The sequence below is a fragment of the Theropithecus gelada genome, chromosome 1 (genome assembly GCF_003255815.1).
Source record: "Theropithecus gelada isolate Dixy chromosome 1, Tgel_1.0, whole genome shotgun sequence".
NCBI classification, from domain to species: Eukaryota; Metazoa; Chordata; class Mammalia; order Primates; family Cercopithecidae; genus Theropithecus; species Theropithecus gelada.
Window position 1 is genome coordinate 95,672,500 of NC_037668.1, and position 20,534 is coordinate 95,693,033.

At 43.6% G+C, this 20,534-nt stretch overlaps 1 protein-coding gene across 2 annotated transcripts in view; it reads right to left on the reverse strand.

Annotated features, from left to right (window-relative positions):
• The window catches only part of GNG12 (G protein subunit gamma 12), a 129,981-nt gene extending 112,263 nt beyond the window's left edge, over positions 1-17,718 (reverse strand). The window contains exon 1 of one of the 2 annotated variants that reach the window (XM_025385350.1): positions 17,294-17,718. The gene's annotated coding sequence lies outside the window, so the exon portion shown is untranslated. Of the gene's footprint in view, positions 1-15,772; positions 16,073-17,293 lie in introns of those variants that run through there. The other variant, XM_025385358.1, reaches the window with a different exon arrangement.
• Between the last annotated feature and the right edge of the window lie 2,816 nt (positions 17,719-20,534).

Sequence of the window (20,534 nt, forward strand, 5' to 3'; positions counted from 1 at the left end):
TCTTAAAGCTATTAGAAAAGTAACACTTGAGTTATGTGTTTCTTTAGTTCTAGGAGTAGTGTAGTCAAACAGGCACAGGTTTCAATTCTGGCTTTGCAGCCTTGCACAAGTTACTGAAGCTCTCTGAGTTGTACTGCTTCTGTAAAACGAACTAATTATATTGCCCTAATGGAGCTGTAATGCCAGGTCAACAACAGACACACAACAAAGTTACTTCCCATAATCAAAGTTGTAAAAAGTTACTTTCAAAACCAAGCTGCACTTCTGAGATTCCATTTTTCATTTTTATCCAGTTTGTGGCCACAAAAGTTCCCAAAGGACTCCTTTCAGGTGCTTCTGGAAAGTGTTACCATACGAAAGACTTCTAGTTCTTAAGGCGGAATGGAGAAATATATGTGGATTGGAAATTCCATCCAAACAAAACCTCTCTAAAAAAATTTTAAATAGTATTTGTATCCAGGAAATCAAGGTCACAAATCATTTCTATGAAGGAGAACTTTACAGGTTGCCTTCCCTCACAGTTTTTCCTTCACGTATATCCCTGATAAACATAAGAAATGCTGCTGGATACAAAGCAAAATTAATGTTGACCACTAAAGCCATTTCTAATCAAAATTCAATAGCCTACATACGCCTCTTGAAAAAACAATTTGCTCCCAGGCTCCATATGATGAAGCTGGCCATGAGTAACACTCACGTCCCAGAATCCTGAGATTTAGCTTTCTCAAGAAAACTTTCCATGAAACACGACTTGCCAAGGCAAGGACTTGCAGAGGCTCCTTGTGTACCTGGGGCCCTCATCCCTAGAGTGCTGTGCTGTTACCCTGTGGGTTACTGTGTCGAAATGGAAACGGTGACGTTCTTCCTTCAGGGACATTCCTTTTGTTTTTACCTAGCAGCATACACCAATAATTTGTAAGTAGGAAGAGTTTTCTGTTTTCATTTTTTTCCTAATGGACAGATTTAGACAGCCCAAAGGTAGGGCTCGGTATGTGTTGAGGAAGGGGGGCTCAGAGGGCTGGCATGAGGGAGGATTTGTGCCCAAAGGCTTCTCACAGACTCCACAACTGGATGAGGAAATGAGCCAGGATCCACAAGACTCCTCAGCAGCCAAATCCAGAGTTCTCCTCCTGTCAATCATCTGCACTACAGAGACTTACAGTATACTCTGGCAGCAAGAAGGCTGTTCACCCAGTACTCCTACCTTGACCACGCCCTGGAGTCACCTAGAAGCTTTATTAGACTGTACCCTCTGGGCCCCAGGCCAGGGCTGGGTGCGGCTGGGGCTCCGTGATTTTCAGTCACTCCTCAGCTGATGCTAACATGCACATAAGTTTATAAACCACTGCCCTGGTCCCTTCTGTCTTCAGTTAGGTTGCAGAAGGTGCTAGAGCCTATTCTCTTGAGACTTTTTTTTCTTTTCTTCTAATGAAAGAAAAAGATAATGTATGAAATCATATATTTTGAGCTTTCCTCAAGAAAGTTTAGGTCAGAGTCCTTAGTGTGAATTTATCCCTTTGCCCCACCCACCTAATGAAGACTACAGCCAACCGCAGTGACCGGAGCACAGAACATGCTCCTGGGCAGTGTACAGGGCACCCTTTCAAAGAGGGTGGAAGGGAAATGTATTGGAAGTTTATGAAGGAGAGAAAAGAAATTTAAGAAACAGATTCACTGCCCTTTGGATATGCATGCAAGGACTTTCACTACTTTCCAAGACCCTGCCTTCATCTGGGCTCCTGTTCCTCCTGGACGCACTCATCCTCCAGTCTAGTTACAAATTACTCACTCTTAGGACAGGGCCCTCTGCCTCCAGCTCAAGCCAGCTGGAGTCCTCTGCCCTCATCCCCACCCCAGGTTTCCAGGTGGGCCCTGCCACTTAGGGTGTGACTCTTAAATACCTGTGGGGCAGCAGTGAACCAGAGGGGTGGGGAAGGGTGTAGACAGGGCTCTCTCCAGGACTGACTCCTGCCTACTCAGCCATCCTCTCAGGACAGGTAGGGCCCAGTGATAAGAGGTCCTGAGCCTGGCCAGCACCTGACAACTCCCAACTCACCAGAGTTGGATTTAATGAGGCAGCACAAAAGCAGGAAAACAAGAGGTGTGGGGCTGTAACTCCACCTTTGCCCTCTGCTAGCCCATGACCTTGCGCAAGTAACAGAAGCTTTCTAGAAAGTGCCTCAGTGTCCCCATCTGTAAAGTGGAAATTAATGTTTGACTAGACTCCTCAGAAAGCTTTTTGAAAAGTGCAAAGTGCTTAAAGTTATTTTGATACAATACAACTTCTCTAGACATTAATTGAGTCTTCTATGCATGGACACTGCCTATCACTGACAATATAAAGATGAAAAAAAGGCCACTGAATTCAAGGGGTACAATACATTCCATGCGGGAAACAGAAATGTGGTAGATAAAGCTACATAATTCAATGTAATAATTAGTATGATGGCTGAATAGCATGCTACTGGGAAGTCAGACAACAGAAAATTTACATATGTCCACAGATGGAGGAGAGAAGAGGACAAGGTGACAGACAGCAGGTAAATATTGATAGTCAGGTACTCATCTGAGCACTTTATGTATACAATCTCGAGTGAGCCTCAAAACAACCTTGTGAGGTAGGTAGGTACTGCTTTCCCCATTTTACAGATAAGGAAAGCAATACCTACCTACCTCGCAAGTTCAGAGAGGCAGTCTCTCAAAGTCATATGGCTAGTGAATGGCAGAGTTGGGCTTTGGCTGTGGGCCCAAAACCTAGATCATAATCTTTCCACACACTGTCTCCACCCTGACTATGACCCCATTCCTGACCTCCCCAGTGCCCTGCCCTGGCCCAGGCGTAGCCCAGCACACTCCTCCTCTGTGCTTCCATACTGCTGTATTCACAATGCCATATAACATGCCTATTATTCTGTCATTATTTGTTTTTGTGTCTGTCTTCCTCATTAGCTTACTGGTCCTTAGGGAAGAAAGGGAAGGCAGCAGGTGCCTAGTAAACAGTTGGTGTTTGGTGTTTAATAAATGTTAATAAATGTTTTCTTTTGTTTCTTTTCTTTTTTTTTTTTCGAGATATCTCATTCTGCTGCCCAGGCTGGAGTGCAGTGGTGCAATCATGGCTCACTGCAGCCTCAAACTCCTGGGCCCAGACAATCCTCCCACCTCAGCCTCCTGAGTAGCTAGGACTACAGGCACACGCCACTGCACCCAGCTAATGCTTTTTGTTTTTGTTTTTGTTTTTTGAGACGGAGTCTCACACTCTCGCCCAGGCTGGAGTGCAGTGGCGCGATCTCGGCTCACTGTAAGCTCCACCTCCTGGGTTCGTGCCATTCTCCTGCCTCAGCCTCCCAAGTAGCTGGGACTATAGGCACTCGCCACCACACTGGGCTAATTTTTTGTATTTTTAGTAGAGACGGTGTTTCACTGTTAGCCAGGATGGTCTCGATCTCCTGACCTTGTGATCCACCTGTCTCGGCCTCCCAAAGTGCTAGGATTACAGGCGTGAGCCACTTCGCCTGGCTGCACCCAGCTAATTTTTAAATTTTTTGTAGTGATAGGGTTTCACTGGGTTCCCCAGGCTAGTCTCAAACTCCTGGGCTCAAGCAATCCTCTCATCTCAGCCTCCCAAAGTGCTGGGATTACAGGTGTGAGCCACCGCACCTGGCCAATAAATGTTTTCTCAATGAATGAAGGAAAAAATGAAATTATGCTAAGCTTCGAGAGACAGGTAGGAATTCACTAGGTGGTTTGAGGGAAACATTCTCAAAAGTAGAGGCAGAACCTTATTCATCCTTATGTCCCCAGGGTCTTGTACTTATTACAGGTACTTAATAAATGTCTAACAAATTCTAGGCAGAGGAAACAGTGTAGGAAATCCAGAGAGATTTAAGGTTACACAGTGAGTTTGGATAACTTGGCCAATGTGAATCACATAGTGGGTATGTGGGGACACAGAAGTGCTTCTCAAACTATTCATGGGGAAAGACCAGGTTTTTTTTTTTTTTTTTTTTTTTAACTTCCAAATCAATATGGACCAAATCTTTCATAAAAATGCAGCAAAAAGGAACTGCCAAAAATGGGACAAAATGCAAGTCCAGTTCCGAATCAACAGATTCAACAGATGTAAAATGATGGTCAAACTGCTATAAAAATTACCAAACATGGACTTATCTAGCTGCAGACTGCTAACAAAGAGGTCTGTCTGCTGACCAAGCTTTTGGCACTGAGAAAGGTGGAGGTAGGGGCTATTGTGGAGAGCCACAAGAAAGACAAGCTTTAATTGTTCTACAAAGGAAAGAGAGATCCAGAATAATGTTTACTGAGGATTTCTGTGTGCCCAGCATGGTTATGAGTGCTTCACACCTATTAACTCATTTACATTTCATAACCTATCTGTGAGGTAAGTGCTATTATCACACTCGTTTTAGAGATGAGTAAACTGAGACACAGCCGTGAAAAACATTCCCAAGATTCCAGAGGTGGTAAGAAGCATCACGAGGCCTTGAACCTGGGCAGTGTGAACCTTCATTACTAGACTCCGACGCCTCTGGGGAACTCACAGACAATTTTCAGCCAGGAAGTGACCCACTGAAATTTATGTTTCAGAGAAATCATGCTGGAGGCAGTGTGCAGGGTAAAGGTCAGTTAGGAAGCCACAACAACAATCCAGGTGAGAGGCATGGGGGTACGGAGGAGCAGACATATGGGCGCTTTAGGAGATGGACCCAGGCTTTGGTTGGGGGCAGGGTGTACGAGCTAGGGAGAGATGAAGAGGAGGGAGGCGTTCCTGATGACTCAAGGGTTCAGAGCTTAGCAACCTGGGTGGATGGAAATGTCTTATGGAAAACAGGCCGGAAAGCAGGTTTTAAGGGGAAGATGATGAGATCAGTTTTCAGCAAATGTCTACCTGAATTTGAAGAGCCTAAGACAGACAATCTACAGTTGTGTCTTAGGAAAATTCTACAGACTGTGATCTTCGTTTACTGAATTCAGGTAGTCACTATTTTCACCCTAGTTCTGCCAAGCCACTTTCCTCCTCTTCTTTCCCCTTTGCACTGGTTACACTTAAAATAGTTTAAAAAGCAGCAGTTCCACAATCCTAAACTTGCCTCCCTTCAAAAATAACATAGTGTGTACGCAAAATGCCACACTCATTACAGCTTATTTCTGAACAAAAAGCAGATTTCCCTGCAAATTCTTAATTGCATTTTCATTAAATCCAGATTCTTTACAATGGCGTATGTGACCTATTCTCCGTCGACTTCTCCAAACTCATCTCCTACCACGTATTAATTCATTCATTGTTCTTTACACTCCTACCACAGGAGCCTTCTTTTTGTGCTCAAACACGCAAAGCTTGTTCCCAGCTCAGTGCCTTTGCACTGGCTGCTCCCTCTACCTGGAACGCTCTTCTCCAGAATTTAACCTGGTTGCCTCCTGCTCATTCAGCTCTCAGCTCAAATACCAGCAGAGAGATCCCAAGCGTGAAAAGGATTTGTCATAATGTTGCTAGCTCTGATATGGGCTTAAGGGCAAGGGACCAGAGGGAGGTCTCTAGGAGTTGATGGCTCCCAGCTGAGAGGCAGCAGAGAGCCAGAGGCCCTCATCCTATAATTGCAGGGAACTAGATTCCACCCACAACCTAAATAAGCCTAGAAATGAATTCTTCCCAAAGCCTCCCAATAAGAGGCCAACACCTTCAATTTGGCCGTGTAAAACCCAGAGGAGAGAAACCAGCCAAGCCCACCCTGACTTTCAACGTACAGAACTGTGAGATAATTCATATTTGTTGTGTTAGGCTGCTAAATTTGTGGTAATTTGTTATAGTAGCCATAGAAAACTAACACACTCTTACAGCTGATGTGCGTTATAGTTTAATCAGCAGCATTTTTTTTTTCTTAGTGGCACATAGAATAATGGCACATAGAATACTGGCACATCTAATCAATGACATCTTAAATTTGTTGAAATATGGTGTTATTATCTCTATTTTGCAAACGGGAAAACAGCATCTGAGAGGTCAGGTGATTTGCCCAGGAGACTGAAACTGCAAACTCAAGCTCTAAACCCGGGGTGTCCAATCTTTTGGCTTCCCTGGGCCACACTGGAAGGAGGAGAATTGTCTTGGGCCACACATAAAATACACTAATGATAGCTGATGAGCTGAAAAAAGAAATCGCAAAAAAATCTCATAATATTTGAAGCAAGTTTACGAATTTGTATTGGGTCACATTCAAAGTCATCCTGGGCCACATGCGCCCCGCATTTTGAGATTTTTTTGCAATTTGTTTGTAAGCTCATAAGCTATCGTTAGTATTCGTGTATTTTATGTGTGGCCCAAGACAATTCTCCTTCCACTGTGGCCCATCTTTTGAGCCCATGTTCAAAAGATTGAACATCCCTGGGCTAGGGTATCTTGTCAAAAGGCCAAGGAATGGCTGACATGACCTCCTTCAGGCTCATGTCTGATACAGGACCACAAAGACCCAGCTAGCTCTGGAAGCAGTCAATCCCTTCTGATCAGGCACCCAAAGGTGCTAGGTACCCTTCTAGGTACTGGACCAAGATCCTGCCCTTATGAAGCTGACACTATAGTGAGGTAGGTTAATATAACAATTGATTGAGATAAGTGCTAGAAGGAAAACAAAACATCCAGAGAACTTCAAAGCAACCTTCACAAAAGTCAGAAAGTACATATTCAGGAGCTGAAAAGAAACAGAGCACTGGGCCTGGAAGATAAAATTTTTTCTTTGGGATTTTTCATGGGCCACTCATTGCTAGTGTGGGAACTCCCAGAGACAGAGTTTTCTGTTGTGAGTTTAAAATATTTTTTTTGTTTTTTTGCTTTTTTTGTTTTTTGATGGAGATATAGGGTAACTTTATACTCAAATTCATAAGACTGCCTCTTGTGAATTTCCAAAAACAAAGCCACAGCCATCTTCCCATCAAATAACAACTTCCCTCTCTTTCAACAGCATTCAGTTTTTAAAAGATGAAAATTAATTTTATATTAAAATAACATCCCAAGAGCTGACTGAAAGAGCACTTCAAAAAGAAAGATGATTCTATGCAACTCCAATCCCATATCCTTTGTAGAATCTTGAGCTCTGGCTTGACTTCTTACATTGTGCTTTTACTTTCATCTTCTCTTTCACCCTGGAAATACAGTAGACAAAGCTCTGATGGTGAAATTAAAGGGAGAACAGGAGCCCAATTCAGAGAGTAAACAACAACAACAAAACGTGGCATGTATAACCTTCTTTCAGGAGATACTTGTAAGTGGAAAATTCTAGGCTTCTTAAAAGGAAGTTTTTAAGTTTTGCAGGAAATATTATTGAAATGTATATATTCTCAACCTCTCTCTTTTGTTTTTGTTTGAGAGGGAGAAATTCCAGGCTAGAAGATCATCTTCATCATGTTTTTTGGAGAAGCCCCAGTTTAGTAATACCATTAGCTGAAAACTATTTTTAATTCAGACATTAGCAACTGGCATAAAACCCTACTTTCCACTTCTCTTGATTTTGCACTGACAATTTGGCAGCCCACTCTACCCTTAGGCCCAAAAGAGCCATCACATTCATAAGTCTGTATTTAGGAGATTCTGACAGAGATGTATGCAAGAGGAAAGGTCAACAAATGCCCACAGGAGGATCAACATTCTGTAAAAGATGTAAGAACGGCCCCAAACCACCATCTCACTCATAATAAAAAATATTTCAATGGCTCTAAATTACTGTTGTGCAGAAACCAGATTAGCAAAAATAAGAAGAGCTGACACTTTTATGGCCGGTGGCCCTAAGGAACCAGGACATCCAATACATTCCTAATGGGAGGGCAAAATGGTTCAATCTTTCCGGAGGGGTACTACAGAGCACTGTGATTCAGCAGTCCCACTTCTGGGCATCAATCCTTAGGTACACCTTCACAAAGCAAAATGATTTATTACATCTTTATTCTTCACGGCACTGTCTGTAATAGCAAAAGACTGGGAAACAGCCCAAAGGTCCAGCAGTAGGGATTGGTCAAGAGGACCATGGTACATCCACATGATGGAAAACTTGTTATTCTATGTGTGTGTGAGAGAGATACTTGCAGAGACAGATGTCTAAAACATACTGCTAATTTTAAAAGGCAAGGTAAAGAGTATATATACCATCTTTAATGAGAGAAGGGGGAAGAATTAAAATACCATATATTCTTTTAGATTGTATTTACAAGTTGCTACTTGCAGAGAATATGGGACAGGCGTGCATGGGGATAAGATGGGAGCAAGATTTTTGAATTTGAAAACTTTTGATTTTTTGTGAATTTGCTATTTAAAGAAATCCTGGGGCTGGGCATGGTGGATCAGGCCTATAATCCTACCACTTTGGGAGGCCGAGGCTGGCAGCCTCAGGAGTTGCTTGAGCCTAGGAGTTCGAGACCAGATTGGGCAACATGGTGAAACTCCATTTTTACAAAAAACACAAAAATTAGCCAGGCGTGGTGGCAGGCACCCATAGTCCGAGCTAGTCAGGAGGCTGAGGTGGGAGGATCACCTGAGCCAGGTAAGTTGATGCTGCAGTGAGCCATGATTGTGCCACTGCACTCTAGCCAGGGTAACAGAGTGAGATCCTATCTCAAAAAAAGAAAAAAGAAAAGAAAAGAAATCTTGTAGGGAAGTCTTATAGGAAATTGTCAAAAATGTTTACCTTTATATAAGATTATAACATTTCTTCAAGATCATATATTATGTATTTTCAAAAATATAGAGGTTGCATAGGCAATTTTCCCAAAAGTATGAAGAAAGCACAAGATTGGCAGGGAAGAGATAAAGCTAAGGTGGAGTTCAGCAGCTCAGGTGGAGGAGTTGGAGAAACCTGGGTTTAGGCAGGTAGGTTCTCATGTGAAAGTCGGTCAGGGAAATCTCAGTCCAGAGTTCAGAAGGTGAGCACAGTGAGCGTGGAGAGGGTAATTTCTGCCCTGTGTTATATTACCTGCTGGATGTGGGTGGCTCTGAGCCCCCTGATATTTATTACAGCCAGAAGAAAGTCAGAGAACTGTAGGTGAATGGGAGGCAAAGACAGGAACACTAGGATTACCTCCCAGGCGGCCTGCCAGGAGCATTGATTTGCTCTTGGAAAAAGCATGCTGCTCATCAAATATTTATGTTAAAAAAGAGGGCAAGGCATGTGCTGGAATATTCTGCTTAATTTGACAGAGATATTCCTTGAAAACTTGAGACTCCTGGAATTTTGTGTAATCAAATCATACTAGAAACACAAGTGAATTAGCTATTTAAAGAAATTCTGTAAGAAATTCTTAGGAATTGTCATATTCTGCTCTTTCTGCTTTGAGAATATGAGTATGTCTGAAGATGGCTGCATTTAACCAGGTTAAATGTGAAAGGCATTCACGTTTCTGCATCTTTTGGATTTTTTCACAAGGTGTATTGTCTCCAGAAAACAGCAGATGGCCTAGGTATGAAGTACGAACCAGCACCTTGGCCCTCAGGACCACTACCTTAGCAGTTAGATTCACTAAACATGGCTGATCCTACAGGCTGTGCAAATGCCTCCCAGAAGAGGAGCCAGGAGGAGGAAGTTGATTCTGACTATAGGCTTGTCTAAAGGATCAACTTAAAAAGCATGCAAGTAGTACCAGTTGGTACTAAGAGGAACACAGACAAACCCTCTGAGTTTGTGATACCTTTGGCAACAAGACTCCGCACCCCTTAGCCTAAACTAGGAGCCTTTTTCCAGAAGTAGCAGCTACTCATAGGTAAGTTCCAAAGGCTCCTGCAACCACTGTTACTTGCATCCTGTCCCCAAGGAAAAAGGCCTATGGCTGATCAATAAATAACATGAACCCCTCTCCACATTCCCAAGAGTTACTGCTACTCCATTCCCTGCACCAGGCCAATAACACAACGGGTGCTGGTGACCCTGGCAAGTGACCCTCAGAAATAATGAATTGAAGAGAAAGAAGTTCATCATAGGCAACGTGTACCACTGAATGTTTCTTTCCTAGCATATATAATCCATACTACTTTTTTACATGTACCTTGCTGACACACACCACAGAAAACATGGTTTTATTCCTTCATTCCACTGGCATTCATGAAGTTTATACGTTTCCCAATAAAGCCCGACATGATAAACCAAATGGTTAAGTGACAGACTCTACCAGCTGATGGCATCTAGGGGACTACTGTGGCTGTAGGGGCTTTGAGCAGCAGAACTGCTGGTAGCCATATTGTGCCTTTGTGTGTGTTAAAAAAGGTAATCCCTCCAAGTACACCTAGCCTTTTGCAGGCTTGATAGCATCAGAAAGAAGTTCCCTTTTGTCCTAGCAGAGGCAATCCTACTCCAGGATGCATGTGGTTTTTGTTTGTTTAGCAGATGTGAACCTCCCATTTGCCTCCTTGCCCAGGCCCTCTTGTGCAGTGAACAACCTGTACAACAGTTCAAGGCATCCCTGCCAAGAAGTCATAATCCATTCTTTCTGCTTCTTGGCCAGACATCCAACCCTCCCATGACAACTTATCTGCACAGCCAATCATGACCTTATATACCCACATGAAGCCCCATGGTCTAATGTGCAGGCCATGGTCTAATAATTCAGGTTTCATTAGTGTAGGTATAACTCAGGCATCCAGTCTAAAGGTTACACCTTTCTAATTTGCCTGAGATTCTGGTTAAACTTGGTATGATGATGTTATCTCACTAACGTCTTCAATAAGCCTCAATAAAGTCCAGAAGGCTTTCAGATTTTGATTCCTCTTTCCATCCTTAGCTTTAGCTTATGGTGGGATTTAATGGATTTCAGTTTGAGTCTTCACTTGAGAAAAAACCTCATGTTTTTCCTCTGCAATAATTTATCCCCCCGCCCAAAATCCCACAAAATTTGACGTAACTGCAAGCTTGGGGTCTGAGTCAAAGGGTCCCAGTGGGGAGTTAAGGGTTTAGTGTCCAGTGGTCAAGGACGTCTCGGCTAGTGCCATCTGCAGCTAAATAAAAGCCTGATTATTTCACATCAGTGAAGTTAAGATGGGCTCATGTGAGTCTGGACACAGCCATTCTGAATGAAGACAATTCTCTACACACAAGTGCAGAGATGACAACTGATTCAGACTTCACTCCACTGAGCATGTGTGATCACGCAAACTCAAGTTCAACCAGAGCTTATACTTCTCTCTTCTGTCAACCAAAGGGGATCCTATGTGTCATTAACATGACCTTGCCTATAAGGGGAGTGGTGGCCTACTGTGTCAGAAAGCACACAGAATACAAAGCCTTCTGACTCTCTGGGCCCAATGTCAGCCAGTTATTATACAATCAATGAAACTGAAAATTACAGATTTTAGCAACCAATCTCTTAGAACTTTTAGCTACTAACCCTCCGGCAGAACTGAAAGTATTAAGTCTTAATAGTCTCCAACACTCCAGTATTTTTTTTTTTTTTTTTTTTTGAGACGGAGTCTTGCTCTGTCGCCCAGGCTGGAGTGCAGTGGCGCGATCTCAGCTCACTGCAAGCTCCACCTCCCAGGTTCATGCCATTCTCCTGCCTCAGCCTCCAGAGTAGCTGAGACTACAGGCGTCTGCCACCATGCCCAGCTAATTTTTTGTATTTTTAGTAGAGACGGATTTCATCATGTTAGCCAGGATGGTCTCGATCTTTGAGCCACCACGCCCGGCCAACACTCCAGTTTTTATTATACAGTAATTCTCTGAAATGCAGACTCATTAAAAGAAGACAAAAACCCTCCTTGTCACAGGATGGCAACCAGACACTTCACAACCAAGCACTTTTATGATACCCAATAAAGCCTGACATGATAAACCAAACATTTCAGTGACACCAGAAATGATTTTCAAGAGAGACTCTCCAATAAACGGAATAATCTAGCTAGAAGTTATCTTAAGTCAAATCACCTCCACTATCTGCCCTGGATCCATGCTACCTGTTAACTACTCTCCTGTCGTTCCTAAGGGAGGAAAGTGGGGAGATCATGATGTGTGGGTATCTGCTGGTTCTAGAACAGGACTTAGCAGGTCAGTTCCTTCATCTGTATTATCCAGGCCCCCTTTGGGAGTCCAGGGATGAAAGAGGTAGACTTCACAGGGTCACCAAGGACTGGACCTTTGTGTTCTCTTCAGGCCTGCTGGGTCTCAGCAGCCATTTGGAAGTGTTAACCGCTATGGCTAAAGAGTGGCAAGTCTGATGGAGAGGCACTGATGATTCTCCTCAGGTAGGTCACCTAAAAGGAGTCTCCTCCTCATGTTTCTCTTGATTTGATTTACAGTTTTTAAGCAAAACTGACTCCATAAAGCCCTCTTCACTCTCACCTCTGGCTGGATGCACCTCCACCTCTGCGCAGAAGGCATGAGATGCGGAGTTAAGATGCTTCTGGGTCAAATTCTGTTCTTGCAACTTAAGCAAGGTTCAGACTTTAGGGAACCTCAGCTTCCTCCTCTGGGCTGTTGTGAGAACTGAGCAAGACTGTATATGGGAAGGGTTTAGAAACAGCCCAGTATATAGAATACATACAATTGTGCTATAATTAGTTTTTATCTATCCAACCTTCCTGTTAAACTAAGTGCACCAATATTTGCCTCATTACTGTCTTCCTGGTGTCTGATATACTGAAGGTGCTGTAAAAGCGCAGCTCATCAATGCAGGCCTGGATCTGGGAAGTCACAACTTCCATAAAGTCAAGGTTAGTGGACTAGGTCTATATGCAGATCCTAAAAACCCACTGGTAGACTTTTCAAATATTCCTCATGAAGATCAACCTACAAGCTTCTGGGCCTTCTCTTTTACTGCTAAACAATTCTCACTGCAAAGGTTTTGACATTTAACCGAAGGACATTCAACTGCCATAAAAGTTGGTGCTTTTTCCAAAACAACAACAAAATCCTGCTATTTGTAGTTAACAAGCCAGATTTGTTTTTTAGTAACTATTACACAATTTTTTTTTTGTATTTGTAGTTAATAAACCAGATTTGTTTAGTAACTATTACACAAATGAATTATTTTTTAGTATATATATAGGCGCATTGTGGAAAATAGGGGAAAAGCAAGTTGGGGTGGGGGGAGCACCATAATCCCATCACCAATTTGTCTGTATTTTCTTCTAGCCTTTTTTTATGGTTTAAAAATAATTTTTAGGCTAGCTGTAATTGTAATAACACAATGTAACTGTGCACATTGCTTTTCCCCATTTTAAACTGTAACAGACTTCATGCATTACTGATTTTTAAAAGTCTAATGAAAAAGAAAATGGAATTGAGATTTGGAAGAATTAACTTGTTTAACAAATTACAAACCATTTCACATTCAAAAGACATAATGATGATTGCCTAACTCTCTTACTTTGTAAGTACTATTTGGCAGGACTATTTAAACTACTGAGCTTTTTTTAGATTTGGGGGAAATACTAAAATTTTGTATAGCTGTTTTCCTGTTACAAAAATAATGCATGCTCATTATACAACATGTAGAGAAAATTTCAATAATTTAATGTTAACATTTATTGAATGTGGACTATGCACCAGGCACTAATCCAAACGCTATATACATAAATTAGCTCATTTATTCCTTATAACACTTATGGAAGCATAGATTAAGTAACTTGCTCACTGTCTACTCACCTAGAAGTATGAGCCACAAATCATTATGCTATGTTCTAGGAGTGAAAAGCGTCAATAATTTACTCAATCAAATGCTTCAACTGTTTCAGAGCATAATGTCATAGGCAAGAAACAATTAATAATAACACTGTACCCTTTATAGTTATTTAAAATTATTATTAACCACATCTCTGTGTCCCAGTGGAGCAATTAGTAAAACGAGAAATCATCTGTGGCATGAGCTAAGCTCCTGGTTCAGCCCAATTCTGTGCAACTGACCTGCTAAGACAAAAACAAGAAGATTTAAAGGGTTTGTTTTAAAGACAGAGGCTTTTTTTTTTTTTTGAGACAGAGTTTTGCTCTTGTTGCCCAGGCCGGAGTGCAATGGCCAATCTTGGTTCACCGCAACCTCTGTCGCCCAGGTTCAAGTGATTCTCCTGCCTCAGCCTCCCAAGTAGCTGGGACTACAGGCATGCACCACCATGCCCAGTTTATTTTGTATTTTTAGTAGAGATGGGGGAGGGGGGGCGTTCTCCATGTTGGTCAGGCTGCTCTCAAACTCCCAACCTCAGTTGATCTGCCCACCTCGGACTCCCAAAGTGTTGGGATTACAGGCGTGAGCCACTGCGCCTGGCAAGATAAAGACATTTTAAAAATCTTTTAGATTTTAGGAAATGAGTCAACAATGTGATGAGTAGAGTCCCTGAATTAACTGAACACCCAATCTCATGAAAATTTATAAATAAAACAACCACTCACAATCAGCCTAACACTTCTTATGGCTTATCTGTTGGCCTTGGACATCAGTACATGCAAAAGTAAATAACAGGATACCCTTGGGTCACGTGTTTTCATACTTTAATTAAGAATTATACTTGGTTAAAGATGAATACTTCAGTTCCTGGCTACTTTCCTACCTAGGGTTAATAAACACAACTATTTGAAATATAAATTATCTTTAAATGTAAAGGATAATGCAATGTTTCTGTCAAAATTACTATGCAACTGTAACTTTGGCACTAAAAGCATATTAAAACTATTAATCCTTTAATCATAATTATTCATATTGTTGTGGTAGAAACACCACACACATACACATACCAGTTACTTCTGGGGAATTTGAAATTGCTCTATCTAGCATTTCCGGAAGGTTCAAGCTACCACCTTGCAATTTATCCAGTAGCCTGCTGCTTGAACAAGCTAGATTAATATCTAATAATTTTGACCATGTACTGTGTGTTAAGTCCAGTTTAAGTGTTTTCCAAAGACTGTTTCACATACTTTAAAGCCCTACAGATAGAGACCATTATTATCCCCATCTTATAAATCAGACTGAAAAGGTTAAATAGCTAATATTTTCATCTAAGTCTGTCTGACTCCAAAGCCAACACCCCAAATCACTGTTAAACAAGCTTCTCTTCCAAGTTAGGGCTCAGAAAAATTTACTTGACTTTCACAACTTGCCTTTCTAGGTTAAGCTTAAGCTGACATAAAACTCCAAATTAAAGCAAAACACAATAAATCACTTAATTCTAAATTTGATTTTTTTTCCTGCTAGACAGAAGTTTTCAACAATTAAAAAAAAAACTAATCTGATATTGGCTAACCACTTCCTCGAGTGTTCTGACCATGAAGCCCTTTGCTCTCACACTTTAATAAACCACTGATATTCTCTAACAAGTGACAACACAAATCCACAAGTCTAATTGTTAGAGAGCTTTCAAGTAAGATTGGAGCTTTCTGGACAGGAAATTTTTATAATACTATTTTTTTCAGGCTCTTGTGAATCACAGATTCACATTTTCATATATTTCTACACAAATCTAAGTGCTGTATGCCCTGTTGGGTGTTCGATATCTAGTAAATTACGTGAGTTAAAAACAGCAAAAATAGGACTGCATTATTTATAAGGTCTAACAACGCAGTAGACTTTTTAGCATTTTTTGGACTTAAACCAGGGCTTTACGGCGCTGGTTAACTATTAGAGAAGGCAAAGGGACTGAACATTTTATCTGAGAGTCCTTTTATCACTTAAGACTCTGTAAAATGTTTGATTACTTTAAAAATTGTGTGTGTGAATCATGTTAGTTTACTAGAAAAGGGGCTTGCTAGTACATATAATTGGGTTAAAAAAAAAACAAAAACAAAACAAAACAGCTCCTTACTTGAATGTGATTGTTTTGGCAATAGTAAAATTCAATCCCGTCGTTCTAGCGCTGCCTGCCTTCCTGGTTCTCCTAGGTGAGGGCCGCCATCCTGCGATAATTTACTTCGAGAGCTGAGAAGCGCTGGCAAGGGTGCAGTCTGGTGACTAGCACTTTTAAAAACAAAGCCAAACTCCGCTTTTAAAAGAGAGAAGGCACAGACGCAGACCCTGCCTCTGACGACATCCAAAAGATTCATTATAGACAGCCTATTCAGGCGAAGCTACAACCGCCCCAGGAAATATAAACTGTGTCGGCAAAGACAGCAGGGGGGAGAGGAAGTAACTGATGGGAAGGAAGCTAATCATGTGAAGTTTGTCCAACTCCACACGGTCTAATAAATTCCCGTTTGTTTCCGCTGGGAGCAGCCATTAAACGCGCCCTGACACGTGGGCGCAGGAACCTCCCTTCTACCTCTGGCGTTCAGAGATTTCCTTCTCTACCCACTTGTTTGTATACAACCACGCCCGGCAGGATGACCACCGGATGACCGGCCGCGGCAGTGCCTCCACTCAGCCCCAGCTGGGCAAAGTTTCACTCCACTGCGGCGACGTGAACAAGAATCACGGCTTCCTTACCGTGAGTTATGAATGATTTAAGCCAAGTTTACAGGACACACAAAGCGAGGGACGAGTGAGTGACGGGAGGCGCTGACAGGGTTTTAAAGTTAGCTTTTATTGATACGCCCTAATTACAATGAAAAACAGAAGTCACCCTGACCCACGGGATAACTGTCGGGGCAATAATATTTTTAAGAAAAAATCACGCAAGACTGAGCCTCAATCTCCCCCTTATCACCTGCAAATACAGTCTGCAAAAGGGCAGCCTAGGGACCCCACTCGGGGGTCCCTCGCAGGGTGCGTCATACGGGCTCTCCCCTCTGCGACCCGCTATTTCCCTGCTAGACCCCCAGCGCCCAGCGGATTCCAAGGCTGCGCTCCCGCCGGCTGGTCCCGGGAGGTAGAAAGTAGGCAGAGGGGCGTGGCGTCTCTGTCGCCCCCAGATTCCAGCCCTCCTCCAACGCCTGGCACCACCACAAGCCAGGGCTGGGAACACTGGGGGCCTCCCAATCGGGCGCGGGGCGCACGGCCGCAGGCTGGCGAGGAGGCAAGCGAGCTCGCCGGGAGACCTTTCCTTCCACCCCTAGCCTAGCCCCAGCCCCAGCCGTGGGGGCACCGGCTCCCCGCGACCTCGGGTTGCCGCCCGTCGAGGGCGACCGCGCGGTTTCTGCCTCTGGGTCTGGGTGTCCCTTGCCCCCTTCCTCCGCCTCTCCCCGGTCTCCGGCGCCCAGCGCCCCGACCAGTCCCCGCCCTCCAGGACACTCTTCCCTCCTTCCTTCCTTCCTCCGCTCCCTCCCTCCATCTCGCTTCCCAACACCCGGGACTCGGAGGCGGCCCCCGAACTCGCTGGCCGACGCCCCGCGCCGCGCCCGGACCCCGCGGGGACCCGACTCACCACCCGCGCCCGCCGCTTGGTACTCACCCGCCTGCTGGTGCGCTGCCCCGCCGTCGCCGCCGGGACTCGGTCTCTAAGGGCTCCTGGAGACGGCTCCGACCTCTCCTCCTCCTCCTCCTCCTGCTCCTCCGGGCGCCGGCTCCGCCTCGCTGGGGTGGGCGGGGCGGCGGCGGCCCCAGGCTCCTTCCTCCGCGCCGGGCCCTGCCTCCCGCCCAGACACCCTGGCTATGTTGCCCCGGGCCGCGGAGCCCGCGTTGTGGCCCGGCTGGGGGAGGGGAGAGGCCTGGGGAAGCTCGGTGGACGTCTGGCCGTCTTTGGCCATCCCCCTTCCCCTAATTCTCATGGAGGACCTGAATTTCTAGGAGTTGAGGGCTCCCACTCTACGACCCGCTCCTCCGCGGGGCCGCCCTGACGCCTCGCAAGTTTCCTTCGCGTGCGAACGCCTCGCCAGCCCCTGTGCCAGCGGTCCCCAGGGCTGTGAGGATGAGCGCTGCCAAACCCCTACACAAAAGTTTGGCTCTGCCCCAGACGCTATGGAGGAAAACACTCACAGTAACATTTAAAGGGCCCTGGGGCCACGGAGAGACGTTTCACAGAAAGTGGAGGATTATTGAATTTGTAGTACATCCACCCACCATTAGCTTCCCGTCCATCTGCCCCAACCCCCTGAAATTTGTTTCCGAATGTCCAGTACCTGGCAGAGTTCTGCCCAATGAATTAATCGGATTTGGTTGGTCTTTTCTGGAATGGTTCAAGGTCGGGTAAATGGAGGAGCCATTTCTGCTTCCACAGATTTCGTACTATTCCTTGGGCTATTCGACAAACATTACCGAGCACCCGCTGTGTGCCAAGCGCGATGCTAAAGGTGATGGGAGAGGTATAAAGATGAAATCAGACAGGGGGCTTGCCTTCTTGGAGTCCAGAAAGAATAAAGAAGCTGAATGTTCAGAAAACCACTCAGCGGACTTCTGGAGTATTTCTAGGTAACCGCTTTCTTGTTTGACAGGGTGGAGAGAAAAGAGGTGAGGCCAAAGTAGGTCACATAGAACCAGTGTGGGCAGAGTCCGCACTTGAAATGGAGTCTGAAAGCATTGGTGAGGGATGTCTGTGTATTGAGTTTCACCAACTGAAGACAAGTGGGCCCTGGGGAATCTGGAAACTAGGAACTGCAGTCAGGGCATTATATTCCCTCTTGCTTTCCTTCTGACCCCTAAGCAAGTATCAGGCTTAGTGAAATGATTTGCACATGTAGAAGAGCTGTCACAGGTAGAGTCGTGTATGAATGCATGCCTTGCCCCAGGGGTGTGATCTTAGCAAGCTGCAGATGAAGGTGGTTTTGGGGGTGCAAGTTACAGGCTACCAGCGAGGTCTTTATTTCCTGTTCTGTTCAGCATTAGGAAATGCTTGACTGATTCACAGGTACTAACAGTTCAAATGATACATCTGAAACAGAACAGCATGACACCACAGGGACTGAGAGGGTGGCATACAGGAGTTTGTATTTTTTGGCCACAGACCACAGAATAGACTCCTCTAAGCCATACTACTAATTTCCCTTCCTGGGACACTTTATAGTTTAATAAGTGCTTTCATGTACTTACTCTTACTTTTCTCTCATTAGTCTCTTGCAAAAACCTGGAAACTGGAACACCAGTAACTTAAGTGGCTTGTTGGAAGTTTTCTAGTTGAGTGCTGTTCAAAGTGTGGTTCATAGAATAGTGACAGTCTGCAAACCATTACCCATCTACAAAGGGATGAGCATAGAAATTGAAGATAAGCATGTAGAAACTTATAGCAGTTTGACAGAGTAATTTTATGTCTGTTGAATCGTTTAAAATGCGGCTTTGTATTTTATGTCTGTTTATTTCATTTTTCTCTTATGTAGAAAGGCATCAGCCTGCAACAGATTGAAAATAAAATATCACTGATAGTTTGAGAAGCACTAATCGAGTTAGTATTAGGTTGGTACGAAAGTTATTACCGCAATTACTTTTGCACCAACCTAATAGCAAGGCAGGAATGATAGCAACTAATACTTAACCAGCACTTTCTGCATGGCAGATGTTGCTTTAAGTGCTTTACATATATTAAACCTTTTACTCCTCCTAACAACCTAAGGACGTCGTCACAGTAAGGTTAGGTCATACAGAGCAAAACTGGCAGAGCCAGGATTCAAACCCTGGCTGGCTGACCTCATATTTTGTTCTTTTATCCATGCCCTCAATCCAGTGTCCTTTCTACTCTGCTGGTGTTTCCCAAACTTAAATGATTCACATTCCATTTTCATGCCACTGTAATTCCTATTTTTTATTTATATTTTTTATTGACTCACTTTTGTTATTTTGTACATGTATTACCCTGGCAGTTAGTAATTCCAAGCATGTAATCATGGGTTTGATAAGGAAGCATCAATCTTCTACCCTAGTTCATGTTAAAGTACATGCCTAATTCCAGCAGTTGCTGTCAGTGCTTGGCCATATCCCCTCCAATCCTTTTCCGGTTTTGTGCACACTGGTTCCAGGTGTGCGTTCATTCCCACCTGCCAGCACCTGCATCTTATTCTCAGAGTCCCAGCTCCAGCTGCAGGATTTGCTTTGCCTGGGCAAGGGTAGCTGGAAACGCCTAGAAATTAATGTCCTCCACCTCCATCCCTAGCCTTTAGCCAGTGTGGAGGAATAAATATTTCAGCTCCTTTGCTCATATTTGTGATAACTGGGTGGATCTACATTGTCTACAGAGTTCCCTATGCCGTTGGGCCAAATTTCATGAGCCTATTTGGTTTCTTTATTTTTTTTTCTCTACTTTTAAACTTTTTTTCTTACTTTTCTTTATGTTCTTGCTATAAAATAGTTAATGAATTATTTTCGACTCCCTCACCCAGTGGCATTCAAAACAAGTAAATCAGTTTCCTATGAAAGAGTGTCAGTGGAGTGGAGTGAAATTTATGCTTTATGAGATAAGGTCTTTGAGATTAAGTCCTGGCTTTGCCATTAACAAGTTGTGTAAATTTGGGACAGTCACTTAACTTTGCTAGGTCTCTGCTTGTCTTTAAAATAAAGGGATTGTAAGAGAATGCCTCTAAAGTCCCAATTCTATGGAAATTAAATTTTAGTTTTAAAAAGTGGCTTTCTTGGCCATTGAATCCCTCACGAGACAAACAAGAGAAGTGGTTTTATAATTCAGGACAGTTTTTTTTTTTTAATGAATTGCAATTCATATGTCAATCTACTGTGAATTTCTATTTAATATTCAATAACAACACCGTAGC